This window comes from Podarcis gaigeae (assembly GCF_964106915.1).
Source record: "Podarcis gaigeae genome assembly, chromosome: 12".
NCBI classification, from domain to species: Eukaryota; Metazoa; Chordata; class Lepidosauria; order Squamata; family Lacertidae; genus Podarcis; species Podarcis gaigeae.
Genome location: NC_139688.1, coordinates 36,513,352 through 36,539,035, shown reverse-complemented (window position 1 = coordinate 36,539,035; position 25,684 = coordinate 36,513,352). Strand labels below are relative to the sequence as shown.

Here is a 25,684-nt window from a genome sequence, read left to right as displayed (position 1 = left end):
GAGATGAGCACCGCAACCCCAGAGTCGGTCACGACTGGACCTAATGGTCAGGGGTCCCTTTACCTTTACCTTTTACATGTTACTTGGCTGGGGAGCTGCATGGCAAAATTCAGGGTAGTGTGAATTTCAAAGGATGGTTCCATTTCATAGAATCATAGAGTTGGAAGGGACTACCAGGGCCATCTAGTTCAACCCCCTGCAATGCAGGAATCTTTTGCCTAATGTGGCGCTTGAACCCACAACCTTGATATGAAAAGCCTCATAATCTACCAACTAAGCTGTCCCAATTCATTCATTGTTTCAGAAGGTGTGAATTAGGTAAGCTCCCCTTTAAATGTGAATTGAATTTCTCTTTCTTTCCTGGTTCCAGAAGGACCCAGTTTCAAATCCATGCTCAAATACAAAGTTTCGTTGGTTTGAATTTGGACCAGACACCAGCTTTCAGTCTAATTACCTGTTACGGCAAAATCTGGGTGCAAGGCTGCTCTGCCACCCAGCTCATCGGACTAAGTCCGTGGGTCCCTGCGGAGGAAAAATGAGCTCAGCCGTAGACAGGAGCAAACTGCAGAAGATCCAAGTTTATTGCGCAACAGGTTCAAGGCGAGATTGAACAGTGAGAAAGGGGTGACATGAGTTTTTGAAACTCCCTCCATGTCCCAGAATACAGTGCAAAACACGTCATGAATACATTAAAGAGAGGTTTGGTTACACAGATTACATCATGAATATATTAAAGGGAGGTTGGGTTACACAGATTAACATATGGAGGAGGGAGGGGGGAATATGCAGAGCTGGAGATATGCACAGATAAACAATTCCTGGGGATGAGAAAACAATGATCTCAAATATGCATAGTCTGCCACCTGACATTGCCTGGAGGAAAGGCTGATCAGAGCGATTTGACAGGATTAGGGTCTTAACACCTTGCTTGAGGGATTATGCTGGACAGGGGAGGTGTGATGGAGTCCTAGAGAAATTGAGCAAACTGGCACGTTGATTTTCTATGAATTTTATAGATTTTAGTCCCTTTTGACATTGACAATTGGAATAAATGGATATATTGTAGCGAAGAAGAAGGTAAAGAAGACATGCCCCCCCCCTTTCCGTATCATTACCTAATTAACTTTTCCACAAGATCTCGTGGTCCTATTTGTGTGCCTCGCTCGTTTCTCTCAGATCTTGCTGCAAAACCCACCACGGACTTTGGGCCTGTAATGGCTTTACTTTACAAATGCAGTCAGCAGTCACTCCTCTGTCTTCCATGGGACAATGTGTGAACCGAAGATGTTCTCAGGATATAAATATCTTGGAGAGCACTAGAAGCAGATTGTACAGAACGATTTTAATTAGCCACAGTTCTTTGAAATCAGTTTCACAGCTAAAATTCTCTAACACATTTAAAAATATTTGTTTCTCCCCCCCAAAAAAACAGAGCGCAACCTTATACAATCCACATACAAGTGAAATAAGGTTTATTTATTTCATCTTGTTACTTATTAACAATCTTATTCTTTAAACATCTACCTATTTACATCCCATCCCCCCCTTGAGATTCACATCAGATAACAACAGGTATAAAATAAAAACAACAGGTATAAAACGTATATAAGAGAGAATTAAAATATTCAGTGTGGCAAATATATGGAAATATAAAGAGGAAGGATCTAAAAGATTTTTATGGGAACCTGTGTTATGCCAAGTCAGACCATTGGTCCAGCTAGTTTGGTATTGTCCACAATGACTGTCAACTGCTCTTCAGGGCTTAGAATTATAGTTGTTGTTGTTGTTGTTGTTTAGTTGTTTAGTCGTGTCCGACTCTTCGTGACCCCATGGACCAGAGCACGCCAGGCACTTCTGTCTTCCACTGCCTCCCGCAGTTTGGTCAAACTCATGCTGGTAGCTTCGAGAACACTGTCCAACCATCTCGTCCTCTGTCGTCCCCTTCTCCTTGTGCCCTCCATCTTTCCCAACATCAGGGTCTTTTCCAGGGAGTCTTCTCTTCTCATGAGTATTGGAGCCTCAGCTTCAGGATCTGTCCTTCCAGTGAGCACTCAGGGCGGATTTCCTTAAGAATGGAGAGGTTTGATCTTCTTGCAGTCCATGGGACTCTCAAGAGTCTCCTGCAGCACCATAACTCTACAGCCCAAAGGGCAAAAGATCTTCCTTGAGATCTTCCTCTGGGATTTCGCTCCAGCTGCCTTTGCTGCACTTTTGAAGGTTACCTGGGACAGTTCTCTTTTCTACAGTTGCATCAAAGTTGTAGAACTCCTCTGAGGAAGTTTGCTTTGCCCAGTTTCTGTTTCCATTGAGGTGGCAAGCACAGGTGTGCTGTTTCAGAGGAACTCAGGACCCTCCGAGTTTGAGGGAATTTTCTGTCAGTTCCTGCTTCTGTTTTGCATTTTGCCTGTGCCGTTTTGTTTTATTTCTTGTTGAGCTTTTTTTTTTAGTTTTACCCAAAGTTGTTGAGCTTTTCTTGCTAATAATAATAATAATTTAGGAGGTGTTTTTAATAAAAAATGCCAGAATCTAGACGTGGCCTGCCATACGTCCATATTTTCCAGGACACTTCCGCCTGGGCACTGTTTCCAGTTGCCAAATATTGGCAATCTCTGGGAAATTCCAGAGATATGGCAACCCTATTCACCCCTTCTTCCCTGACAAGGGGGTGGGAATTTTGGGATTCGCCTCAGGTGCCAAAATATCTTGGGCCAGCCCTGCTGAAGGCGCAGTCTTGAGGCATTATCAGCTAGGGCAAGGGTTGGGTCTCTTTGATAGCTGTGCCAAAAACAGAATTTCAGCAAACATAGTTTCAGCATCTTTTACCGGTACTTCTCCCCTAGCTGTCACCATGAGAGGAATCACATCTCTGCCTCTTCAGGGTTTCCTGTACTCCTTAACTCTGACAATACAGCTGCCCGTCCTCTATTGCACTAATTACTCTATTAATCTGTAATCAACAACTACAAATGACATAGCAATGCCAAATTAAACCTAAGAAATTCTCCCAATCAATATGCATAATTTTATCAACACGTATTGTCAACTTTTAGAAATCAAAAGGGCTAAAGCTAATTTTAATGTACTCTCGTATTGATTCATGTGGATAATGGAGTATTCCTTGAATGACCTATATGCCATAAAGCCTACACTTTATTAGCAAAATTAATTTCTCAGCACAAATAGCCCGGCTGTTCCTTTTCACCAGAAGCAGGTATATCTAACTTCAACATAATATGGCTTTTGCCATGCACTGCAATGCTCTCAGATTATCACATATATTAATTATTATCATTGCTGCCGCCACCTAATGATTCAAATTCAATATAGAGTTCTCTTTAGTTGGGTTGCTTATCCTGAAAGGTTTAGCTATTAATCTTAGTTGACCTGTGTGTGGTGATGACTACATTTGTATTCATAGTGTGAGATATGATGCATATATGATGAACAGGGACGCGGGTGGCACTGTGGTCTAAACCACTGAGCCTCTTAGGCTTGCCAATAGGAAGGTCAGCGGTTCAAATCCCTGTGATGGAGTTCCCGTTGCTCTGTCCCAGCTCCTGCCAACCTAGCAGTTCAAAAGCACACCAGTGCAAGTAGATAAATAGATAGCACTGCAGCGGGAAGGTAAATGGCATTTCCATGCACTCTGGTTTCTGTCCTGGTGTCCTGTTGTGCCAGAAGCTTTTTAGTCATGCTGGCCACGTGACCCGGAAAGCTCTCTGCGAACAAACGCTGGCTCCCTCGGCCTGAAAGCAAGATGAGCGCCGCATCCCAGTGTGGCCTTTGACTGGACTTAACCGTCCAGGTGTCCTTTACCTATATATGATGAGATACTATGATGCTGTACAATAATTTATCTTCTCCTTCTCCCAACAGTTTATTGCACTGATATAGTGAAGCTAAGCAGGACAACCAGAGCTTTAGATAAAATACACCTTATGGTTGCAATCCTCTGTTCATTTATGCCCAGTTGTGTCCCATTGATTTCAATCAGTAACAAGAACATGCACCACTGATCTCAGGATAGCAGCCTTGGCTTGGAGTGACGGAGGCAGACTAATCTCTGGAAAAACGAGTTCTACCATTTATTTACTTGATTGGACATTAATCCTGGAGACATTATGTGAGCCTTTACTGATACCTTCTGAGCGACCTCGTCTCACTGAACACAAGACTCAGCAACCAGATTGAATTTCCTCGGCAGCCAAGGACCCTCCCAATTTCCAGTTCAAAGAAATGGGTGACAGAAGGAAAATGGGCGCGCAGGACACTCTAAATTGCTACACTGCCTAACATAGTCTTCAGAAATTCCCTGAATCTGGCATTGCTGTGTGGTGTTTGGGGTGGGGGCAAGGAAGATGGGCTGGAGAATATCTGGGGAAACTCTTCAACCTGACCTTCTTTTTCTTAGGTGGCGGAGAAAAAGAAACATCTCAGAAATACCGCTTCCTGAGAAATGTTACCTCTGCATTGAACACAACAGGTTTCCTCCATAGGACTGCGCTGTTAGACTGAATCTGGCATTCCTATGGAGGAAAGAAAGCCTATTGTGTTCAATATGGAGCAGAAGAAAAATTTCTCAGGAAACGCATTTGCTTTTGAAATCTACAGTATATTATAGAAATATAGAGTGCGGGCAGTGCAATGTTCTGTTGAAGCAACCTGATATGTTCAATGCACTGGCCCTTATACTAACTCTGAAGTCGACAAAATAAGAAAACACATTTCCATTTAGTGACTGACCTCAATCTCTGAATGAGGACCCCTGTGTGTTGCATTAGCAGGCTGGGCTCCATTACACCAGCCCCCCCACACACTGGAGTCTACTGAAATATTGATTTTGGGGCTGCACACACACAGAGTGTAAAATCAATATCCAGTACACATAGCAGAGTGGTTACAGTGTAAAGGCCAACTCTGTGGCATTTGCATATACGGGCCTTTGCCCCAATATTGGGGCGTGATCAGAAAAAAATTGGGGGAACGAAATGTAGGCAAGAAACGGCAACATCTCAGATGCAAAAGAAGCACAAAGAAAGGCAGGAAAATATAGAAGGCAAAAAGAATCACATAAAAAAAAAACAAAGTGAAGGGGAGTCTATATGAAGACAAAGGGATGGAAGGAGAGGAAATCAAGAAGGTGAGAAATGCTTTCTCCAAAATTTACCTTCACATAACTATTGGTATGTAAGGCTGTAATTTAGATCCTGTATTCATAGGCTGATTCACTTATATTATTGTGATGTATGTCCACGTTGGGAGTAGCAACTAGAAAAGATGATAACTATGACACTGAAATACTTTGAAAAGTCAATACATGCAGATTTCTCTGGAAAGGTCTTTTGTCGTTTAGATAAATGCTTCCACCTGCGTTTAAGGTTATGCACATGAACTGTCACAAGCGCATGAAACGAAAACATTGCGGCAATGCTCCCTGATTATGCACTTGCTACTTCCTAATAGGTGTAAGGAAAGTGATTTAGCTCCAGGGTCAACTTCGGCATTTAGCCTTTGTTCATTCGTGTGATCCCAGTTTTTAAACATATTCAGTACTTGCTGAGATGATGATCACTTTATATTCTACATGTTTTTTTTAATACTTTTTAATACTAGGCTCATAAAACGGTAGTGCTGAGTACCATATATACTACTCTGAGCTGCTTGGATGCAAGGTGGGGGAAATGAATAAAGATATAGGATAAAAAAATAACAATATTTAAGTTATATAATGTACATTAACTAATGTATTAAGGATGAGAGAAACCATGTAGAAAGCCATGGTGATTGCAACTGACTTGCTCATTTTTTACAAAGCAACAGACAAATACTGGTAAGTAGAGGATAGCTTTTGTCAATGACTTTTAACTATAGCAGCTAAATAGGAAACCTCGCCAAATGCTGGTTAGATGCATCTTGCTGTCCACTGCTGGGAGACAAATGGACTGGGCTAGATGGACGTTTCCTTTGATCCAGCACTGCAATTCTCATGGCCTTATACTCAGCAATCGCTTACTTATTTTAATTTGGAAAGTTATCACCCAAGAGGGGGCCTGTGAACAGAGCTGGCTCAATACATTTTGCCACCTGAGGCAAACCACAAAACGGTCCCGCCCCAGGGAAGAAGGGGTGAATGAAGATCTACATCAGGAACAAGGATGGAGGGAATCAAACCAGCTTTGCCCAATGGTTGAACTGGGAATCCAAGGCTGTCTTGGGGGGCACTCTGAATCATGCCAGACAAGACACCCTAGAGGGCAGTCCCTGCCATTTCCTTCCTAGGGTTGGGAGGAGACAAAAAGTGCCTCGTATTCAGCAGGAGGCCATTGTGGAGGCAGCATTACTCAGTGGCCTCTCGGCAAATGTGGTCCCCCACCCGGGGGACTGTGGCAGCAGTGGCGGGCAATGCATTCCTTGGGGGCTGGATCTGCTGCCTTGTGGATCCTGCCACCCGAGGCAGTTGTTTCACCTTGCCCTGTGGGTGCGCCAGCCCTGCCTGTGAACATTTCCCAGATGTACATCTTCCCTAGATTTTGTTGGTGTTCAGGGAGAGCTACCCCTTGACAATGGCAAAAAGCTTTGATGGTATGGAGAACAACACTAGGCTCCATGGTGTGTGCCCTGTGGCATTTGTGCTTTCACAACTGAAAGGACCTTTGGCAGCATGGGATAAGAAAACTGAACTCCGAGGGTGTGCATCCCTTGGCGTACGTTCTTGGGTCCCAAATCCCAAAAAGTGTCATTGTGGGCTGGGGGTAAGGAACTGGGTTCCACTTCCCTCTCTAACTCAGGATCCTTTTGGTTATGAAGGGGCAAGCTGATGACATTAATTCACCCTAGCTCAGATCTTTCTAGGACTTGGAGCATGCATGGAATTGTAGCACCTCCTGTAGGAAAAGGAGACTCTCTTCAATTTGACCAGCTCTCAGTAATGGTAAAGGTAAAGGTAAAGGTACCCCTGCCCGTACGGGCCAGTCTTGACAGACTCTGGGGTTGTGCGCCCATCTCACTTAAGAGGCCAGGGGCCAGCGCTGTCCGGAGACACTTCCGGGTCACGTGGCCAGCGTGACATCGCTGCTCTGGCGAGCCAGAGCCGCGCACGGAAACGCCGTTTACCTTCCCGCTGGTAAGCGGTCCCTATTTATCTACTTGCACCCGGAGGTGCTTTCGAACTGCTAGGTTGGCAGGCGCTGGGACCGAGCAACGGGAGCGCACCCCGCCGCAGGGATTCGAACCGCCGACCTTTCGATCGGCAAGTCCTAGGCGCTGAGGCTTTAACCCACAGCGCCACCTGCGTCCCGGCTCAGTAATGGTAGGGGCTGCTAAAATACACAGGCCCTCTTTGTTCCAGCTGGTGCTTGCGATGGGAACTGGGGACTGCAATGCACTCTCTGGCCTGTCAATATTTCACAGGGGGGGATTCAACCACATATTGCAAACTGAGGTTGTGCACAGTTAAAGTGGATGAAAGCATCTGTCATCCTAATCCAGTTTTTTTGCAGTTAGGAACACGACAGGGGGAAGTATGGGATGAACCAATGAATGATGGGAAGATGCAAAACCACCGTGCAAACGTACAATGATGAATGCTTATTGTCAGATAAACTACCCACCAACAGATCACAATGAACACTCAATAAATAAAGGCTGTGCATATTCTCAGCTCCATGTAAGCTTTGTGCAACAAAGCTCAATGAAGAGGTCACCTGCAGGAGACCAGCAACTGCTAAGAGGAAAGGCCAGGATCTCAATCAGCTTGCTGTCAATCAGCCTGATTGTACACACTAATACTGATGCTAACGTCTTGACCAAAACATTAAAAATTTTCTTTCAGTTCCTAAAGCGGAACATTCTGTTTGCTCCTTAAGAAGTTAAAAGCTGATGTTTGAGAAGGGACTAAGCATGACAAGGGGTTGAATAACACAACCCAATACTGGCAAAGGGGCAAGCACTGCTTGCAGATGAAAACAGGAGGCTTTCGCAAGAGCTACCCAAGTGTCTTATGCCCTGTTTGGAAGCTGAAAGAAGCCTCTTGGGTCCAAATCACATCTATTGACAGACAGGGCAACATTCCTGGTCAATTCTCCTCAATCCTTCAGCGGTGTTTTACTTGTCTTTTGGTTATTCTGCTCCTACTTGCAGGGTTGGTACCAGAGAATATTGTTGGGGGACTCATGCCCTTTCCCTTTGTGCTTGGGGTTCGAGTCTGTCCCCACATTCTGTTCAACCTCTGTATGAAGCCCCTGGGAGCTGGGCTGCAGCTCTCTTGCTTGCTCTTCATTTCACCCGAACCAGAAGAGTCTGTGCAGGTGCTGGACAGATGCCTGGATGCCATGGTGGACTGGGTGAAGGTCAATAAACGGAGCTTGAACTCTGACAAGACAGAGATACGGTGAGTAGGTGGTTCTCAACTTTAGGAATTAGGGAGATGGGTTATTATGGATGTGGCTGCACTCCCCTTGAAAGAACGGATGTGGCTTGTGGGTTTCTCCTCGATTCAAAGCTGTTGCAGGTGGCCTCAGTGGTAAGGAGTCCCTCTGCCCAACTCTGGCTGTTCTGCAAACTCTGGCCATTCCTGGACCAGGATGGCCTAGCCTCAGTTATCCATGCTCTGATAATTGGATCTCTCACAACTGGACGGATGCAACATCCTGTACATGGGCTACACATGAAGATGGTTCTGAAGATACAGCTGATACATAATATGACTGCTCAGCTGTTAAATGAGGGGCAGTTAGAGGAGGTCTTTAAAACACCACTGGTTGCCTGTGAGCTACTGGGGTCAATTCAAGGGGTTGGTACTAGTACAGCAGTTCCCAAACTTGTGTCTGCAGCTGTTTTTGGACTACAACTCTCATCACCCCTAGTTAGCAGGACCAGTGGTCCAGGATGATGGGATCTGGAGTCCAAAAACAGCTGGAGACCTAAGTTAGGGAAACCCTGTACTAGTATAACTACCCATAACCTAAGTTCTTAAATGAGTGTCTCCCACAATAACAAGCGGCCCATGCTTTGAGATAATCCACCCATAGCCCAAGGTGCAGTGACGATGGCTGGAAGTGGCTCTCCAGGATTTTGTGCAGGATTCTTGCTCAGCCCTAGCTGCTGATTTAAGCGGGGACTTTTTGCATGCAAGAGCACTGAGCTATAGCCATTCCCATCATCAGCTGATCCATGTAATCCAGAGAGCAAGAGATCTGCTGTCGAACACCCACAGAAGCAGGTTTTCAGACAGCTTCTATAGAAGGGGAAAAGAAAAGCACCGAGTCAGTAGCAGCTAACTTGACCCGAGGGAAATTCCTTTCTGACCCAAAATGTGATGATCAAACAGACCTTGAATGTCAGCAAAACCTATTAACCAGACATCTTCAAAGGAAATTATACTGGTGCTTAAGTCTGTAAGGGTAAACATTTCCATTTATCACGTAGGGCAAATCAGGATAATTTTTCTCTCTCCACTGGTGACCACAGGGAGATATATCAGGTTCATAAGGCTAAAGTGATCTTGCACAAGGCATTGCTAATAATTTTCATGAACCTCGTTCCCCAAGCCTTTGTTCATTTATATCTTTAAATCCTAATTTGGGAATTGTCAGCTCTTCATTTTTCTTGATTCCTTTTATATCCAACTCTTCCTCCAAGCAGCAGAAATGTGTATGTTGTTCTTCACAGCAGCAGGCTAAGATGAGAGCTCTAAGTTACTGAGAGAAGGCTCCAATCTATATAGTCAGAAGGCTCCTCAGAAGAGATGGAGATAATGTTAGACGCTGAGAGGGAAAATGGCATACTCCAGAGACCCAGGTATTCTTCATCCACTTTTCATAACTTTGAAGGGATTCCATTCACACCTCCAAGATGCTCCTATGAAGCCCTAAAGTTGTACCTAAGAGTATAACCGCACCATACATTTAAAGGACGTTTATACTATACTACTGAAGAATCCTGGAAGCTGAAGTTTACACCTAGCAGAGCTACAATTCTCAAAACCCTTAACAAACTACAGTTCCCAGGGTTCTTTGGGGGAAGCCATGTGCTTTAAATGTACAGTGGTACCTCAGGTTACAAACACCTTGGGTTACAAACACTTCAGGTTACAGACTCCACTAACCCAGAAGTAGTACCTCGGGTTAAGAACTTTACCTCAGGATGAGAACAGAAATTGTGCGCCGGCGCTGCGGTGGCAGCAGGAGGTCCCATTAGCTAAAGGGGTACCTTAGGTTAAGAATGGTTTCAGGTTAAGAACGGATCTCTGGAACGAATTAAGTTCGTAACCAGAGGTACCACTGTATAGTGTGGATGTGACTTTTTGATCTAGTGTTTGAATTAGGGACGAATAACTTCAAGTTCCTCCAGTATTTTGTGGAAGAGATTCAAGCATCTACCGGAACTTTAGGTTTGTGCAATGTCAGGGAACTGCCATCGGAAAGGCAGGCGGTGGAAGGGCTCTCGGACGCTAAGAGAGACTCGGCAGCAGAGGAAGGTACCAGCAGGGGGAGGGAAAGAGCTCAGAGAGAAAGTGAGTCGGAGGGAGGGCTCCGAGAGACTGCCAGTGAAAACAGTGGAGAAGTCTCAGGACCCCCCATAGGTACACCCACTCCTCGCCGGAAACTGTCTCGCCGAGAATCCCGAAGACGCGTTTCCGTTAAGGAACTTTTATGTTGGAGCAGATTCCGCAAACGCCCACTGTCGGATTCTGCTAGCGATTGAGGGAGTCATGTTTAAGGGGGCTCCGCTTAAGGCAGAGTTTGAGAACCATGCCCAAGCTCTGAGGGACTAAGCTTTAACGCACAAGCAGCTCATCATCCCATCACATGCAATTAAAGTGGATTAAAGCACTCATTTGCCCTAACACAACAAATCCAATTTTAAAAACCAAGCGACTTTTTGGAAATGCACTGAAAAGTATGGGATGAATGAATGATTAACAGGAAGAAGTGTAAACACGCCACAAACAAATCAGGATGAAAGCTCATTGTCTAACTGCTCTGTAAACGAATCAGAACAAATGCTCAGTGAAGAATGGATATAGTCTAACCACCACAGTAAGCTTTCTGCAAACAAATCAGGATGAATGCTGGATAAACAGATTGACTGGAGGAGCCCTTCTTCTTTCTGAAGAGATATTCAATCCTTGTCTACGTTTATAATAATTTTGGTACTTCCTAAGCTTAAGGCCTATATTGCTATGGAATCCATGGACATAGCAGCTGCATTACATAGAACCCTACCCATAAATATAACATTAAGGTATAGAAAAGTTCTGTCTCGTAACTTATCCATCCCTTACTAATGTAAATATTAGAGCCAAGCAAAACTGTATCTAAAGCCAGATTCAACCTACAGGCCACCAGTTGGCCATCACAAATATGGGACTAGTTGGCCTGGTCCTACGTATCCTTGGAAGTTCTTGGTATGTTCAGTGATGCTTAGATGTGCAACATCAGAGAATGAAATAGCTACAACTGTGTAGATGCATCCTCTGTTCCCATGATAAATGTATCACAGTTCCAACCTTCTAGAAATCTTTGGTCTCTTAAGGTACCAACGTATTGGTCAGCTGCTAGTTTCAGATACTGCTGTTATTCTTTGGGCAGAATCACTATCAAGTGTATTTTATGGGTTGCTTGCAGGAAACAGGCATCTTCTAAAATACTAGAATGCAGCTGTTCTATCACCGTTAGGTTTAGAAGCCTTTCATGAAAAAGGATCTGATAAAACATTTCTTTTAGATGGTGACAGTGGCTTTATTGAGACTGCACAGTGCTTTGAAGGGGGCGGGGGAGCCTAGGTGTGCAGACCAGAAACTGCAGCAAATTTGTGCAGCAAGAAAGGGAAGGGCAGGAAAGCCTTAGAAAGATGTAGCTGTGACAACTGTAAGCCTGGTTTTGTGCTAGCATGTCTGCTCCTTAAGCTAGTTTGAAAATGAGTGCACAAAGGCAACTTCAGGGTGTGGTAACAAATCAACTTAGTCTGACTGTTTCATTGGGGCCCTTTGAGCAATGCATATTTATGAGCTAAACAACCCTAGAAAACCATTGAGAAGAATTGCTGATTGGTCATTGGAAATCTTATCCAAGCTAAGCATTGTGCTTAAACCTATCATAGCGACAGCTGCATAGACACAGTTCAGAAGGTGGCAGACTTATGTGTGTTCATGCAAGTCGAGTTAACATTGTGTTTGCTGGAAAACGCCTTACCTTGTATTAATTGTTTTGCTACTGGTTAGCTCAAGATGAGGGTGAAGATTTACACCTACTTTGGCTCCTTTTGTGTGGAATGCCATCTCCCAGCTGCTTTATATTACTGATATAATTTTACTACTTGAGGGCGGCAGTTATCGGTCTTATGCATCCTATTTATCAATGAAGACCAGTTCCCCAGCAAAAATCTGCATCGCTATCATACATTCAACACTCTGCATAAGACCCTCTTTTTCGTCACAGTGCCTAAAAGCACACTGACCAGACAATTGGGTTGTGGCAGCTGATTTGATATAAATCAGAACTGTTACGCACACCTTGCACTTACAGTATGTTCTGTAGGTACATGTTGTTTCTTACGGGACAGCAGGTTCTAACTTTGCAGCTATTTAAATATGTGCAGCCCTGGTCCACCAACCTGGAGTTGTCTTGATCTAACTGAAGATAATTCCATTAACTTTAAACTATTGCAAACCTACGCATACTTACTTGGAACAGAATACAAAAGAATGTGAGAACAGTTGGGTTGCATCAGACCAAAGGCCTATCTATTCTATCTGGTCCCACAATAGGACTACTCGGTGCAAATGGGAAACTCGCAAGCAGGACGCCAAATGCAACAGCTCACTTCAGCCCTTGTTTCCCAGCGTATTGCCTCTGGTACTAGTGGCAATGTAGAGCCACCTTTCCTAGTAGCCATTGATACGACTTATCTTCCATAAATTTGTCTAATCACCTTTGACAGCTGTCTAATTTGACAGCCACCATTACATCCTGCAGCAAATAATATAACTTATCTGTATGCCACATGAAAAAGTAATTTTTTTCCGCAGTCCTCAATCTCCCCAACATTTAGTTTCATTGGATGATCCCATGTTCCAGAAATAGGAGAGGGAGATTTTTTTCCCCCTCCCCATCCGTTTTCTCCACACTTTTACATATCTCAGCCACACACCCCTTCGTTTACTTCCCTTTTTTCTTAGCTAAAAAAGCACCAAGCATTGTAACTTTTCCTCATAGGGTAGTTATGTTCAGGCAGGACTGGACTGGGCTGAGGATCAGAGTGGAAATTTGCAACTGCTCCTTTCTTGGTTTACTCCTTGGTAAACAACAACTAGGACAAGCCTCAAAGGTAAACACATGCATAATTCCTTCCAAGCTCAGGGCCTCCAACTTTAAACTTGACGATACACCCAAGGTGCATTAAATATCTATTTACTATGTAGAGTTTCTATGTGTCTGCTTACATCAGGGTAACAGTCGCCCAGAGGTGGCAACTACATTGGGAAGTGAAGCCGGGCTGCCCCAGAGGGGTCAAGGCTGCTTATGGCCTCCTGCATTGGCCAGGGTACTGTGGCATGCTCAGATACCCTCTTGTTTTGATTAATACCTCATACAATCCAGGGACCGAGACCTGCTCTTTGAAACAAACCCTTGCTCAAACGTCACCACGTCACCTTACTTGCTTGCGTTCCCAGCCACCTCAACTCACCCCTAAGAAGCCATTCCACCACCTTAGCACACTCCCACTGGGGGTGTGTGTTACAAACTGCTTCCCATTCATGGGAGGAAGGAAGACTAAATATCTAATAAACATATCCTCTCCTAGCTTCTATAGGCACCCTACAATTCAGATAACCCCCTTCTACCTTTTCTGATGGCATTTCGCTTTGCTCGCTATCCCTTACCCCACCCATCCCGCTAAGTGACCCTAATGTAATGCCATTTCCTTCACCCCACCTAAGCTGCCCATTGCAGCTCTGCAGGGCAGGGCAACCTGGTTGCGGGGGGGTGCGGCTCCACTCCTATCTTCTTCCTCTGCCCCCCTATATCGCCCCCTCCTTCTACCGGGGTCCTTAGGTTTCCTCGAACTCCAGGCACACCCATTTCCCTCCCCTCCTTTTCTCCCCACCCCGCCCGCCTTCCCGACCCCCTCCCCGCCGAGGGCAGCGCACCGCTCGGGACGGGGCACGCGCACTCCCCCCTCCCGCCCCATTCCTTTCTCTCTCCCTCCCCCAAACTCGCTCCTCCAGGTGCTCCCTCCGCCTCTCCCCGGGGTGGGCGTGGCCGTGCTGCTGGCTGCGCCCCACCCCTTTTCTCTCTTTCTCTGCCGTTTGCCTGAGAGAGAGAGAGAGAGAGAGAGAGAGAGAGAGAGAGAGAGAGAGAGAGAGAGAGAGACTCCTTGGCGCGGAGCAGCGACAGCAGCCGTGACCTCCGACCCCGCCCTCCGCCAGCCAATAAGAGCGCAGCTCGTCTCCGAACCCAAAATTTCCACGTCGGCAAAAGTCAAGATGGAGCGGGGCTCGCGGGAGCCGGGCGCGAGCGAGCGAGCAGCAGGAGCAGGATGAAGAGGAAAGGGAGAGCGGCAGGCGGCGGCGAGGCGGAGGAGGACGGAGGGAGGCAGGCAGGCAGTCGGCGGGGTGTGGTGCGGTGCAGGCAAGCAAGCAGGAGGAGGAAGAGGCGGCGGCGGCTGCTGCTGCCACCGCCGCCGTTGCAACCCCGAAGTGGGAAGTGGGGGCGCTGCCTCCGCCAGCAGCCGCGGCCAAGATACGCCGCCGCTCGGCGCTGCACCAGCCCCTTCCCCTCTCTCCCGCGCTGGGGTTTGTGTATGGGGGGGGGAGACGACGCCCGCCCTCCCTTTTTGCACCGGGGGCCGCTGCAGCTGGCAAGGACCTGTTGCATTGGGAGCTGCTCCAGGTGCGAAGGGGGGCGAGGTGTGTGTTGGGGGGGCACACGACGGAATTGCTTGACATGTCGACGCCGCCTCCTCTGCACCTTTGGGGGGGGGGGCTCGCTTCCCTCTTGCACGGGCAGGGCTGTCTTGCCTGCAACGCCGCTTCGCCGTGCATGCTCGCAGCCGAGGTGGGTGAGTGGGTGGGTGGCAGAGGCTCCTGCCTTCGGGGGCGTCGCGCCCGGGCTCGTGCATATCCGGATCCGTTCGCGGAACGAGACAGGTGGGCTTCCCCCACTCCCTGGACCAGGCTGCAGAACCTTGCATATAAGGGGGTTGGTTTCTCTCGGGCGTCGCTTGGTGCAAAGAGGGTGTTTTAATGCTCCGGGTGGGTGTGTTGTGGGGGAGCATTGGTAAGCTTGCATGTTCAGCGTGTGCATTGTACATGGACGATATATGTAGACGTGGCCTTCTGTGATCTTCTCTAGTAGCGCTTTGCTGCCTCCACCCTTTTTTTTTTAAGGCAGTCCCTGTAATAGGTGCCTGGTGTCCTGTCTTCAGCATATGGGGAATGGGCTTTGCCCCTGCCTTGTCATCTTTTGTTTCCCAGCTGCCCCTTATTCCTCAGCTGGTGGGGGGGGGGGTAAGCTGCCAACCTGGTCTGTGCTTTAAAGGAAGCTTTCCCCCACCCCCAATTGTGCCATGTTAAGAGTACCTAAGGATAGGCCCCTGCTTGCAGCTGGGAATCCAGCTGGTGACAAATTTCTTTCCCTCTGTGGTTTTCACTTCTGTTTCTTGGGACCCCCCAAACTGGAATATGCTATCTAGGAACAGGAGCCTGTTAAATTCCAGGTTATGGCCCCGTGGGTTACCTAATTGTATATAAATGGCTTGCTTGTTGTCTTAACAGCATCTCTTAATTCCTTCATCCTCCTCTTATTTGGCAAGAAAAGGATGCCTTGCAGTTGACGAAACTCCCTTTAGTGGAGAAAAAGAAGATTTGGCCTTTGGAAGCAAAGTTCTGTGACACTCAGACTCTGATTATGATAGAAGTCAGTGCACTACAGAACTTTGTCTCCAGGGGCTGCAGCAGCCAAGGAGTTAATGCAGCACTCCTGAAACCCAGGTGGACACGTCACTACAAGCTGCTTCCAACAGGGTGGGATGGGAGGGCTTGAAAGCAAATGGGCTGGAAGAGGTGGCACTACTCAGAGTGGTTATGCAAAAGCACCAGACTGTATGCCTGTGTTTAAATAAAGCCTTTGCTCTTTTGAAGATTGTGGCCTCCTAGTTTCTGAAAGCTGAAATAGCACAACATCTGGATATTTAAATGTGCTGTTTTACTGAATGGGGAAAGGTGAATGATACGCTGAGACTAATGTCCCAATAAAGTTGGTCTTTAAGGTGCCACAATGTAAATGCTCATAACTGTGCTGGCTGCTGTGTTCTGCAAAATAACCCTTTTTTTCTAAATGGCACTGTAAAAATTGCTTTGCTAAATATACTAATATTCTAAAGGAACTAACAGTAGCCTCTCTTACCTAGTCCTTGAACTTGTCATGTAGGTAATAAAGACTACAGGCAGCGCACCACTTTGATGGGGCTTGAACAGTTTCCATAGCACTACCTAAGCTACAATCCTAGACTCACTTGGAAGTAAGTTGCATAGAACTTGGTGAAACTTAACAGTAAACTTGGTGAAACTTAGATGCATAGGTGGGATCATGCCACAAGTTCAGAATGCTTGCTATTTTTCTTGAATACTTAACATATACCAGATTTTTGCGTTCTTAACATCACACCTTAATTGTATGAAGGTTTTTAAAGAGTAACATTTAATATGAAAGCCTTTGTTCAGGGTATAGTAGTATGTTGCCACATATTAGACTGTTGGAGTAGGTATTGCTGTCTTATGGTAAAAGGGCTTTGGAAAATTGATCAGGGTCTAAATCAGATAACCTTTATTTTTTATAGACAGAAATATAGTTGAAGAGTGAAATATCTGTAAAATTCAATCCTTTTTTTGTAAACATTTTAGTAAGAACACAACTGATAGTGTGCCTGAATGGAAGCTGTACTAATACATTATTGAAAATACAATTAAGTATGTTAACCGCTAGACACTTTGGCGGAAAGATCTTTCCTCAAACTTTAGTATAACGTTAACCTAATATGTTAATTCTGAGATGAAACATGTCCTTAAGACTTAGGTTTTTCCATAATTAAGCAACCTTTCACTTCCAATGTGGAGACTTACTGAGATTTGGCAATAGCAAAAGTAGTTACTCCATCAGCCAAGCTGGGGGGAGGGTAAAGTAATTTTTAGCCATAATAGAAAACTTTACTGACCCTGACCCTTTTCCATCTGCAAGACAGTCTTTATAGCCCATTTCATGCAAACTTTGGTAGAGGGGATGTTGGAGACGTACTTTTGCTGAATATCTTTACACCACCAATTGTTTTCTGCTTTGAAACTTTTTTCAGAGGAGCAGCAATGTTTGTTTTTACTGCACCAAACAGTATCGTGTTGCCTTAAAGATTTACAAACTCATTTTGGCACAAGCTTCCCGGGGCTACAGTCCACTTCTTCAGATGATGCTGTCAGGATCTGTGCACATGGTTCAGGGATGGCGGGCTTATATACCATACCTGCAACCCAGGATGTTGCAGGTGGGTGCATGTGGACTGTAATCCAAAAAAACCCAATGCCACAGTTTATTGGTTAGTACTTAAGGTGGTGCAAGACTTTTTGTTTATGCTTAGAGTGTGGCTTATATCAAATTTTGCAACATCTTGAAACATAAGACCATGTAGAAACACTTCTTACAATTAAAGTTCCACTATTTGCCTAACATCTGCTTCAAGCTCTTCAGATTCCAAAATGGGCACCCATTTCAACTCTTGCAATGGAAGTCCTGCTCAGAACCAGCAACCCTCTATAAAACAGTGTAAGAACAAATGCAACATTTGAAGCAAGATCTCCAGCATTGGATCAGTTCCATAGATTTGATGCACTTTCAATGTTGCATTTAAGAGAACCTCCCATTTACTTTTTTGGGATAAGTGCAGGATGTGACTTTTGAACAGCGCTTAAAATCCTGACCCGGTAATTTGCTAGAAAACTCAGCTGTTTGCTTATGCCATTGCAGATGTTTATAACAATAGCTCACACTATTGAGTGTTGCTTCCACTTTTAGTGTGCATGTTGAAACCTTAAGTGTGTGTTTTACTTTCTCTAAACTGCACCTTCTAATGCATTTATTGGGTAACTTCAATAAAGCGTGTGGAACTTGTCCTCTGGCGCAAGTGGTTCGAGGAGTGCAGTTTGCATCTCTCAAGCAGAACATTTTCCAGGCGCTGATCAACTGTGCAAACATAGTTTGGCCTTGTACTGGTGCAGCAGTTGGTAAAATGCATGTCATTCATCTGCCGCTTTCCCACAATGTGTTTACCTTAGCAGGTCATGTGGTACATTTGCCAGATTTAGAAATATGCTTAAAGGGGCATTTTGATTAAATGTTAATAGCAGGAAGCTGTTTGATCTTAAGGCAGACCTGGAAAAGCCTTGAAAATCCAGCTCAAAATTTCGGTGGCATACTTTTAAAGGCATACCTTTTCTTAGAGTAATCCAAAGATCTTGATAGTTTGCTAATTCAGTCTGCATCATGCAAGAATAATTCTCTGGTAATAACCAATCTGTTTTAAAGCATTTGATTTCCCCCTGCAAACCCCCCCCCCCAATATCTGAACTAGATGCAAAGGGCCACCTTGCCTTTAAAAAAACAAATAGCATGTCAGTCCATTCTAAGGCACTTAGCAGATTTTGCATTACAGCTGCATCAAAATATTCCCCTTTCCTCGAAACGGTCCCCCCCCCCACTTTTGGTCATCTAATACCATGCTCCTTTTGGGCTTTCTCTGGTGCATTTATCCAGTGGATTTTAGCAGGACTTGCTTCGTGTAGTTATGCATGGTACCCATAAACAAAAGCAAAACAGTACACAGCAATAATACATAGCATTTGGTGAAGTGCACCAGTGTTAGATGCGTTTCACATCCCTTATTGTATTGTAATCATCACAGACAGCCCTGTAAGAAAGGCAAGTATTGTCCCCATATGGTGGGTGTAAGTGGTTTTCCTAAGACCACTATTAATTGAATGGTAGAGCGATATTTCACTTGGGGGCGATAGGATTTGTAGCTCAGTCTCTTGGCTGATATACCAGTGTGTGAAGACTTGTCTAGTTCTCTCTCCCTTTCCATGTGTGACAGCTCTGAGCTCATTTCACAGTTATACAGATTGTTACAGAACTATATAGTTTAGTGGCGCTTTGAGTTTAAAAAATAAACTGGTTTCTCTCCCAACCCCAGAATGCAATATTAAGTTGTGTTCTGAGTACATTTTAAGTCAACAGTGCTTCGAACTGTGAAGCATCTAGCAACATTTGCAAGTTCTTTTACAATGTAGAAAGAGAACGACCACTATTAAAACAGCAAGCAAATTTGGACGCCTGAGAACTTAGTACGTAAAGTTTAATTGACAGCAAGCTTTGAATAGGAGCAGACTTGCTGGTGTGGTAGTAATGAAGTGGGCAGAGACTGTAGGTTGTATATCGGGTGTGGATGACCTTTGGCTTTCCAGATGTTGCAGAACTATAGCTCAACCTCATAGGGATGCGGGTGGTGCTGTGGTCTAAACGAGTGTTTCCCAAGCTTGGGCCTCCAGCTGTTTTTGGACTACAACTCCCATCATCCCTAGCTAGCAGGACCAGTGGTCAGGGATGATGGGAATTGTAGTCTGAAAACAGCTGAAGACCAAAGGTTGGGGAACACTGGTCTAAACCACTGAGCCTCTTGGGCTTGCTGATCAGAAGGTCGGCTGTTTGAATCCCTGTGACTGGGTGAGCTCCCGCTGCTTTATCCTAGCTCCTGCCAACCTCGAAGTTCTAAAGCGTGCCAGTGGAGATAAATAGGTAGCACTGCGGTGGGAAGGTGAATGGCATTTCCATGTGCTCTGGTTTCCGTCACAGTATCCCATTGTGCCAGAAGCGGTTTAATTGTGTCTGCTAGTCCTGTACTGCAATTTTCTCCTTGTTTTTCAACCATTCTCCATCAAATAAGGAAAAAGGAAATTGCATTTGGAAACTTATCAAACAAGCGAGGGAATGCTGGTGGCGAAATTATCATGGTACTGGTGTAGGGTTCTTAACCCAAGGTACCACTGTATTGGAAATAAAAGCGCACCACCCTCGATCGCCTCACAGTAATAAGGTAAGTTTATAGTGCTGGACCCACCGAAATTCTCAAATGAGGCAGAAAAATTGAAGCGCTTCTTTGCAGCAGATTAAAACTCTTGAAAGATGGGGAAATTCTTCACAGCACTGATTTCTACAGTCGCTGTTTTATGCAGTTGAGTATTGCTCAGCAAGTGTATCTAAAAATCTTATTTTGAGTATGCAGCAACTTTTTTTTGAGTCAATTGTTAAATAGCCTTTTTTCCTTAATAAGTATTCAAAGTCAAACTGTGGTAAATAAGTGGCTGTTAAAAATTTGGAAAAGCGATTATTCAAAACTCTCTTAACACATTTTGAAATCTCTGCACTACTGTGGATTGAGTTTGTGTAGGCAATTTCTCATTCTGCGTTGAGATCACAAGCCTGAAAAATATCTCATTGTGAAATAGGGGTTGAGCAGTACTATAAATAGGAGGAGACTGTATTGGGCAAATCTGAGTGAATTTGGAAATGGCCATTGTGGTGGAAATGTGCAGAAGTTAAAAAAAATTGGGATTCCATCTACAACGAACTAAAGAAAATACTTAAATACACCTTTGTCAAAAAGCCCGAAGCCTTCCTTCTGGGAATGATTGGAGAGGAGATTAAGAAAGAAGATTATATAATGTTTCAATATGCAACTGTAGCTGCCAGGATTCTGTTAGCACAAAATTGGAAAACCCCAAATACCCCGACTGTTAAAGATTGGCAAATTAAATTATTTGAGTATATGGGTCTGGCAAAAATGACGCAGAACATTAGACAGCAAAAAGGTATAAGGTTTATCGACAATTGGTCTAAATTCATAACATATATGGAAACAAATTCTAGAGATATAAAAATCACAGTAGGTTTAATATAACCCTTGCGATGTGTTTACGTTAAAAAATGAAAAACTGCAGAATGGATTTAATATTCACATAACCCAAAACCGAGATGGAGGGAAGTCAAACGTTATTTATTGTTAATTAATGTTTGTTTTTTGGTTGGGTTAGGGTAGCATCTAAACCTAAGATTTGTTGAGAATATCTTTTGTGTACTTCTCTTTTCCATCTGCCTTTAGATCTGAACTGGTTGGAGTGCAGCATTCCTTTGATTAAACAATGTTTGCAATTTGGCACCCTGAGAATCTGCCTTCACTTTTTCAGACTTCTACTTGGTGCTTGCTCTTAATGCTTGATGCTCTTCTTTGATTTTATTCTTTTTTTGAGTCTTTGATAATGGAATGTGTTAATGAGAGGGTTGGGTGTTGTTGTTTTTTTAATGGTGTTGCATTGCCAAGTGATGTGAGGACCCAGTTTGTCCGAAATGACAGGGCTAAGGGAGAATTCTACTCAAGAATAAAGCTTAAATTACAGTGATACCTCAGGTTAAGTACTTAATTCGTTCCAGAGGTCTGTACTTAACCTGAAACTGTTCTTAACCTGAAGCACCACTTTAGCTAATGGGGCCTCCTGCTGCTGCTGCGCCCCCGAAGCACGATTTCTGTTCTTATCCTGAAGCAAAGTTCTTAACCTGAGGTACTATTTCTGGGTTAGTGGAGTCTGTAACCTGAAGCGTATGTAACCTGAGATACCACTGTATTTGGGGGGCTACCTCCTCCATAAAATGCCAGCATCTGATTCCCCCCCTCTTTAAACATTACTATCCTGTTCCTTGTCAATATTTCCTTCAAATTTTGAAGTAAATAAACTTTATACAATTTGATTCTTCATCTACAGTGAGCACAGGCTCTGTTGGCCTTTTTTATTTTATTTTGCAAAAATAACAAAGATAAGATAAAACAGCCCTGTGGCATTGACAATAAGAATATCTCATCACTCCTAACTTAAATGTATAGATTAATATTGACAGTCTACATCAGTCATCCCCAAACTCGGCCCTCCAGATGTTTTGGGACTACAATTCCCATCATCCCTGACCACTGTTAGCTAGGGATGATGGGAGTTGTAGTCCCAAAACATCTGGAAGGCCGAGTTTGGGAGTGCCTGGTCTAAATGATCTGTTAGCTTAATTTCAGCATGCTTTGGAGATACCCGAGCATAGTGTCAAAATGTTTGGGTTGGAGTGTGTATATGAGAGAGAGCAGCAATTGAATCCCCAAACCCTGTTGATGGGTGAAGGAGTAAGATGGGCAAGACCAGGGATCAGACATTCACATGTGAATGTTGTTTGCAGTGATGCATACAAACAATGATGGAGCCTGGCTAGCTACCTACTCACAGGCAGGGGCCCAGCATTTTCAGACAGCTGCTGTCCAGAGGAAAGAGCAAGATGAAGTAGTTTCATCACCCACGTCCCATTCACCTTGTTGCTACATTTTTGAGACACAGTACGGAAAGTACTTTTAATCTTAAGGCACCCACACAGCTGTGTTCTTCCTGTTAGCTATCTGAAGAACAGGTTGACCCCAGTTAGTTCGGTGTGGCCAGGTTTGGTGGAGTTGAATCTGTGCCTAAAATTCAGGTATGCTGAAAACCTGCTGGTTTGCAGAACAGGTAGCTTGCTTCCTTTTCAAAATCTGAGAGTATGCCCTGTTCAAATATCTATTTGGACATATAGACTGCTTCCTTGGGAGGGTTTTAAGCAGAGGTTGGGGGGCCATCTGTCATGGATGCTTTAGCTGAGATTCCTGCATTGCAGGGGTTGGACTGGATGATTCTCAAGGTCCCGATCCTATGATTCTAGGATATATGTCAGAATTGATGTATTATTTTATTATTAATGTGAGCTGACATTTTCCCCCTTTTTTCTATTTGTGTGTGTAATAGATGTAAACATGCCATCAAATCATGTGCTTTCCTTTCCCATGTTCATAGAACGGGAGACGTCGGGTGTAGGCACAACTAATTCTGTCTCAGGCTTAATCAGATACAAATTTAAATTTTACACTCTGAAATGCTCTTGAATGCAGATTTATTGGATCTAGGTACTTGAAAAGTAGGTTCTGCATAGGGTTGTACTTGACACTGAGCTGAATTTTGTGGGGGAGATAATGGGACTTTTCTGAAGCAGCAAGCTCATTCTGAATGCTCCCAAGGCAAATCTAGGCCTTCCCAAAGCAATTTGGAACAGGACAAAGCTGCAGATAATGTGTTGGCAAAACGTTGCATTTTTCTCCCCAGGTTTTGCATATAAGGGAAATGCTAGGGGTTGGGGAGCACTGGGGGCATATAGTTTCGTACCTGGCTTCTACAAGGAGCTCTCCAATCACAATGCTTTTGGGGGATGCAAGTTGAATGAATGCATCAGCCTTGATCTTGGTGGCTCTGTAGCCGTTGCTAATTCTGCGGCTGCTGCTCGCTTGGAAGACGTTAGATGCTCAGTTCCTTTTGCTTCCGCCACATCTGCACGTGTCCAGTCTTGTCAAATCTGCTCTGCACTTGGCTTCTGTGAGTTGGGGCTGATGGAGTAGAACACAAGTCTGAAGCTGTTTCCCTGTCCCCATTCGTCAAAAATCCCTAATATCTGCACCTATTTTTCTCAGAGTTCGCTTTGCAAATTACAGCTACTAACGAAGCACTTTTGTCATGGGTCATTTTCATACAAATGGTTCACAAAACCTCAGGGAAGGGAGCAAATCCTTTTTTCAGTCCCCTTTAAAATCAACTTGGAATGTGCCGAGCATAAACCCCTTGTGTTTATCCTTCTGAAATTTAGCAAGTGTCTTACCAAGGGGACCCTCTCCAATGTATGCTATTTTCATATAAATTGCTCACAAAACAATTGTGTGTGTGTGTGTGTGAGACAAAGTTTGGTTTTTTTACCATCTCCAAACCCCCATATGCCTTCTAAAACGTGACAATGTTCATCCTCTCAGTAGGAGCTGCTACTACTACACACAAATATGGAGTAATCTCAAACTTTAAGGGTGCCCAGAACAAACCCTGAACCTATTTATTTGGGACTTGACAGGTCTTGTCCACTTAAAAGAGGCTACTCTGCCTGCAAGTTTCATTAAGTTCCGCCAAGAAACAGTTACTGCCATTGGTTGATTTTTCACATGAGAGCCAATGAGCATTCAGAAAGGTTATGATTTGAACCAAAGGCAAAGCAGGTGTTCTCCCAAGCAGTCAAAGCTCAGCACAGGCCAATTTCTGAAGTGCCAAATCAAAGTTGGAACCAAATATCACTCATTTATTCCATAACATTCATATACTGCTTGATTGTTGAAAAAAAAACCCTCAAAGCATTTTACAGAAAGAAAGAAAGCATTGTGATCAGTGCATACCCTTATTTCTATAATTAGTCACCTGTAGAGTGGAAAGTTTAAGGGGAAACAATATAAAGAACAGTGAAACTACGTGTGAAATCTACAAGCTGAAAATAAATTGAACACACAAATCTCATGGGTGAGGAGAGAGTAAGTCATCACAGGAACTAATATATAAAAGCATCTTGCTGGTTTGGAGCAGGCCTTGTTTGCAACCTGATCAGGTCTGTTCTTCCAGCTCAAGCACCAGAGGGGATTTCAAAAGCAGAAGATCAATAGATGAGGTTCTGACTAACTTCAGCAAAGCTGTACCCAGGTGAAGGAGGATAACAAGTTTAGGCTACGTGGGCTGAAGAATATGAGAATCTCTTAAAAAGCAGAATTGTATCAACAGATGGTACCTAGCACAGATTAATGATGGGAAAGTGTCCGGTGTTTTTCCTATGGCTGTGTCCACAGGGTGAACTGCAGACCCTCCAAGTATCCCTATTTTCCAGGGACAGTCCAGGATTTACAGAAGCCGTCCCTGTTTCTTATTGATCCCAGAATGTCCCGCTTTTCCATAAGACGTCCTTGTTTTCATTGGAGAAATGTTGGAGGGTATGGAGTTGCATAACCCCTGAGCCAAGGAGATAATTCACTAGAGAACCTTTAGAAGACATCTGAAGGCAGCCCTGTATAGGGAAGTTATTATTAATATGTTGGAAGCCACCCAGAGTGGCTGGGGCAACCCAGTCAGATCAGTGGGGTATAAAAAGTACTATTAATGTTATTGAATAGGACGTCCCAATTTTCGCTGGAGAAGTGTTGGAGGGTATGAAACTTCTTTTGCAACTCAGGCAAGTGAATGGACTGCTGACATAAATCTGAGCCATGGAGAAGAAAGCTAAAAAGAGAGGAAGTAGGCTATACATCTGTCAAATTCTTCACTGGTTTTTACCAGCTTCTTGTGGTTCAGTCTATGAAACAAAGTTCCCAAGAAGCTGAGAGGCTCATTCATCTGTTCAATGCTGTTGGCATTCCTTGCCTATTTCTCTGGGAATCAAAATGGCAGCAGGTTGCACAGCTTTGCCGGGGAAGGGGCACAGATGCAGCCAGGGCCCAGGTAAGCCCTGCTGCACATAATCGCTCACAAGACATGCCAAACACACACCATTTGAATGGCAATGCCCATCAACTTTGGGGGAGATGGCTGGCCTCCTCAAATGTTTTATTCGGGCGGAAGCTGAAGGGACCTTGGCCTCTAGGAATTGGCTCCTATGGATGTAGTAAATTAGGTGCAACAGCGTTGGATTTCTTGGACACCTGCCTTGTGCACCCTCGAGTGCGT

The 25,684-nt window shown here is 44.4% G+C and overlaps 2 long non-coding RNA genes across 2 annotated transcripts in view; one reads left to right on the top strand and one right to left on the bottom strand.

Annotated features, from left to right (window-relative positions):
- Window positions 1-328: 328 nt before the first annotated feature.
- Window positions 329-1,774, bottom strand: LOC310828728. The gene is made up of 3 exons (XR_014557094.1): window positions 1,686-1,774; window positions 1,116-1,316; window positions 329-454 (listed from the first exon to the last, which is right to left on the bottom strand). It is a non-coding gene; the product is annotated as an uncharacterized lncRNA (long non-coding RNA).
- Window positions 1,775-7,341: 5,567 nt separating this feature from the next.
- The window catches only part of LOC310828504, a 37,033-nt gene continuing 18,690 nt past the window's right edge, over window positions 7,342-25,684 (top strand). Inside the window, exon 1 of the long non-coding RNA XR_014556979.1 lies at window positions 7,342-8,389. This is a non-coding gene — a long non-coding RNA (uncharacterized lncRNA). The remainder of the gene's footprint in view (window positions 8,390-25,684) is intronic.